Genomic DNA, 5,115 nt, shown 5'->3' with positions numbered 1-5,115 from the left:
CACACTCTTGGAGCTTCTTGGTTACTGATTTACAGAAGTACAGCCCTCCAAACAGAGGCCACAGTTACTGTGGGGAAACCCCCAGAAAGAAGGCACTTCTCAGAATCTGCCAGCCCAGCCCCCTCTCCTGGAGGCTGAGATCTCTTATCGAACTGAGAGAAATGACAGGGAGGATGTTATTTTACAGGTCCCAGGAGTGCAAGGATAATAATCCATCATTTGCTTTTGATGGCTGCAATAAATATCATAACTTCCAAAACATTCTCTTTTCTGGGACCAGTTAAGCCACAAACATTGAAACCATTAACTGCACGGAAATACTGTATATTGCACAGGAAAGCTACAAGATTTTTTTGTTTTTTTTTTATATGGGGAGGGCAGTTTCTTCTTGTCCGTTCGGGCTGCCAGCTCAATTAGAAGCAGTCTCTGCTGGGACTTTGGTGTCATGAAACTTAGTTTACAGCTGTCCAATTTTTTTCCCACATTATTCTCTCTTCACCAACTGCCTGACTTTCCCTCCCCATAAGCCCAGCCATTGCACTGACAGTCCTCAGGCCGGCAACGCAGACCACAGCTCCTTTTGGAGCCAGCTAACCAGCTCCCAACCATTACCCCTCTCCCCCCCCCCCCCCCCATGGGCTATTAACACTGCCCCGGGCTACATCCCCAGCCAGCCCAAGGCAGGTCAGGGAAACAGATGCCCACCTCTTGCTTCACTGGAGTCACTTCTGTCTCCAGAAGCTGCTTTACAGGGTAGAAAAACCTGCAGGAAACAATTCAAGGAAATTGAATTGGCCGGGCAGTCACCAGCCACCCAGCAGGAGGCACAAATCCTGTTAGTCTGCATTTAAAGCACATAAACAGGATCTAGTAATCCTGAAATGGGTTCTGTCTGTTTAACAGGAAAAACAAAAAACTGATAAATTTACTGGCTGATTCATAAATTTAAAACAAAGGTAGTAGTTGCATAATCTCTGCTGAATGTTTGTGAGAGGGAGAGACTGAGCCTAGGTCACTCTCACGGTACAAATACATTGAGTCAACAGCAGGGGGCGCCCTTGTAAAGATTTATCATAATCTTGGCTACAACTTTAGCAATTAGCCATTAACACAATGGGACCACCCAGCAGGAATGCGGAAGGAATTGAAATAAGGAAATCAACCAATTACAAGTGGATGAGGTATAAAAGTCCCCAAGGCGAATGCAGGGGAAAGAGCGAGACCTCTTCCCCCAGAAATGCAGGTCACGGCATGGTCTGAGTTCAAAGGGTCGCAGACCTGCCCTTGCCTTGTTCGCCACACTGGGAGCTCCGTTAAAAGCCTCTGTGCATCCTGTAACATCTCTTAACCTCAGCATTGGGACGGGAGCTCTCAGTCCATGGCTGCTTGCAAGGATCAGTTGAGAATCAACCTATTTATCTACCTTAAGGAGGGAGGGGGGGTTTCAGCAGTCCATATAGCCCTGGATTCAGGAAAAATAGATGGGGGTTTAAAAGTGGGGGAGGGGGGAATAAGGGATTAGACAAGGTCATGGAGAACAGCTCAGTCAGAGGCTATTAAACACCCAAGGTTTACAGCATCCCTAAGCCAAGACTACCGGAAGGAGATGGATCACACTACACATGCCCCCTTTCTGCACCGTGAGAGGCCGGGTGCTGGGCTGGATGGCCCTTCTGGTTTGACCGAGTGATGGATGAAAAGGGAGGGGGGAGGCTAGAGCAGTCACCCAGGGCCTAAACCCTAGAGCAGCATTTCCCATTCTTTTCATGCCCCAGGCGCACCTGCATTCCAAAAACTGCCGTGCGGACATGGAGAGGACCCATGCAGCCAAATGAAGAGCCAGAGAAGGACTGAAAGCCGCAGCAGTCCTCTCTTCCACGTTTTAAACCAGAGGGAGAGAGGGGACGAAGACACACAGGAACCAGTCACGAGGCACCAGTGCATACGAGTGCAGGAGGAGGGAGAAGTCGGCATGGTCTGGTTCGGTGTTAAGTTACCTTGGCTGCCGGAGCTGCTGCTTCCAACAGTGCATGCTCTCCCTGGCTTATTCAGCCTGGGGATAAGACAAGCTGGAAGGATTCAAAGGACAGGGAAGATGAGGAAGAGCTTTGTGCATGGCACAGAGAGGCCCAGCTATCCATGCCCTGCATCCTCCATGGCTCATGCTGTACCTAGGAACAGGAGGCACCTATGATCCATTACACATGGTCTCAGAAAGGAGCTCCTGCAAGTTTAAGAGCCACCACTGGTGTTTCTTGTTGCTGTGAGGTGCTGAGAGCAGAGCCCAAATGCTGATCTGGATCTGAGAGGTGGCAACCTTTCCATGGCACACCTGCCCTTCAGGCACACCAGTGTGCCACAACATACTGGCTGAGAAACGTTGCCCTAGGAGGGGTCTCCTACAGGTTACATTTACATGTCAATGGGAGCAGGGCACCACCCAGGCACCCAAAATTGAGCCAGTACAGAAGGTCTCACATTCTTAAAGGTGCACTGACAGGAGCAGACCCTGCAGAACGGTGGATGACCCCTGTACTGCTTACGGCAGACAGAACATAGCCTGAAACTTCCAGGATGTACCCTCACGACCTCCACATACCATTCCCATCCCTCCTGCTGAGACTGGCAACTCCTGGCAGGAACCAGCTGCTGGTTTATGTATATCAGGGACCTTGGTTAATATTTTACAGCACCCGCCCTGTTCACCAGCACTAAAAATCACAGCTTTGTTTTTCTCATTGAGTAGGAAGCAAAGCTCCAGACCTAGTTCTGCATGATAGGAAAAGGGGACCAGTTCAAAGAGCACGCCTTTCTGCAGTAAGAATGCTCCTTGGGGGAAAATAGATTTTAGTCTAGAGGAAATAAAGTGTCAGTAGGGTAAGGGAGTGAAGAAACTATTCTGATCGGTCCCGTAACATCTCTCTCCCCCCACCCTGCTCATAGCAATTCTCATGCGCCTTGAGGGAAATTCTCGCCTTCTCACCCAAGAAGAAATACATTCCTGGTTCTGCTAGTAATGCACAGAGGCAGCATGTAAATGTTGAATAGGGTATCCGAGTGTGCTAACCCTTGGGAGACCCCTGTATCGACTGGGAAGGTGTCAGATATGTGATCGTTCAGTTTGACTTGGAATGATTTGTTTGCTAGGAAGGACGAGAACCATTTTTCTCAGCTGGTGGCATAGCAGGGTATGGTCTACAGTGGTAAAGGTCAATTAGTACCAGGATATAGGAATCATTTTCATCAAATCCCTATAGTGCATGATCAGTTAGGGAAACAAGGGTTTCTGTAGAGTGATCTTTTCTGAAGCCGAATTGGTTAGGGTATAGAATATTATTGTCTTCTAGGTAGCTTTCTAGTGACAACACTGCTTTTTCTAGGATTTTAGCGATGAAAGGCAAATTGGATATTGATCAATAATTGTCCCAATCATCACTTCTCCTGTGCTGCTAATGCTTAGGGATAAGAAGTGGCTTTCCCCAAGTCTACCTGTTTAACAGTTTATGGACCTCTCGTTTAGGAATTTCTCCAAACCTTTTTAAACCCAACTACACTAACTGCCTTTACCACATCCTCCGGCAATGAATTCCAGAGCTTAATTGTGCTTTAGTGAAAAGGAATTTTCTCCAATTTTTTTTTAATGTGCTACTTACTAACTTCATGAAATGCCTCCTACTTTTTGATTTTTTTTCTTAAAGAGTAAACAACCAATTCACATTTACCTGTTCTATTCCACTCAATTTTTTAGACCGCTATCATATCTCCCCTCAGCCATCTCTTCTTGAAGCTGAAGAGCCCTAATCTCTTTAGCCTTTCCTCATAGATAAGCCATTCCATCCCTTTTATCATTTTGATTGCCCTTCTCGAATTCTGCTATATCTTTTTGGAGATGCAGTGACCAGAATTGCATACAATACTCAAGATGAGGTCACACCATGGAGCAAGCCAGAGGAATTATGACATTCTCTGTTTTAGTGTCCAGACCTTTCCTAATAATTGCTAACATTGTTTGCTTTTTTGATGGCTGCCGCAGCACCGAGCAGAATTTTTCCAAAGAATCGTCAACGATGGTACCCAGATTTTGTGGATGGAAAAATCCTAATATGGAACCTAACATCGTGTAACTACAGTGTGGATTGCATTTTCCTATGTGCATCACTTTGCACTTATTCACATTAAAATTTCATTTGCCATTTGGATGCTCAATCCTCCAGTCTCGCAAGGTCCTCCTGCAATTTCTCGCAATTTGCTTGAGATTTAACAACTCGGAATAATTTTGTGTCATCTGCAAATTTGATCACCTCACTTGCTGTAGCTCTTTCCAGATCATTTATATTAAAAAGCAGCGGTCATAATACAGATCCCCGAGGCATGTCACCGTTTACTTTTCTCCCCTGAGAAAACCGACCATTTAAAAGCTGTGCTCTCATTTAAAACTGAGCACCAGCAGCTTGGCTCAACCCTGGTTAAAGTGGAGGCCATCCCTTCACAATAGGGTCCTCCTTCTCCACAATGTTGATCAGTTCATCTTCCCTGCACCATCAGCTCATCCACGCACTGCCTGCCTCTGGAATGGGGAGCATTTCAGAGAATGCTACCCTGGAGGTTCTGGATTTCCGCTTAAGAGCCTCAATTTGGCTTCCAGAACCTCCTTGTGTCATTGGTGCCCACATGTACCACAACAGGCGGCTCCTCCCCAACACCATCTAAAATCCTATCTATGTGAGGTCCGCCACTGTCTCAGTAAAGAAATACTTCCTCTGTGCCTCTCCTCCCTCTCCCGACTTACCACCATCCCTTCTTCATGTGTTTCATTCTCAATATGAAAAATGCCACCATCTTGCGCTGGTCGTAGCCCGTGAGATAGCTGAATGTTTCTAAACGTGATTGCTGGATACGCCAAAAGCAGTCACATCAATCTAAACACCCAATCAGGTCTTCTACAAAATTCATCCCTCTCCGGTTGACATGGGATACTTAAAATCTGGGCAAGTCACACACACTTGATAGCCTCTTCCTGGTCAACGCCCCCCCCCCCAAAAAAAAAAAAAAAAAAAGCAGAGCGTTTCACCATTCGCCCTTCTTAAACCAATGGCCGTCGCCACCTTTGAGCAC

The sequence above is a fragment of the Rhinatrema bivittatum genome, chromosome 15 (assembly GCF_901001135.1).
Source record: "Rhinatrema bivittatum chromosome 15, aRhiBiv1.1, whole genome shotgun sequence".
Taxonomy (NCBI): Eukaryota; Metazoa; Chordata; class Amphibia; order Gymnophiona; family Rhinatrematidae; genus Rhinatrema; species Rhinatrema bivittatum.
The sequence above is the reverse complement of the archived record's forward strand: the minus strand, read 5'-3'. Positions refer to the sequence as shown.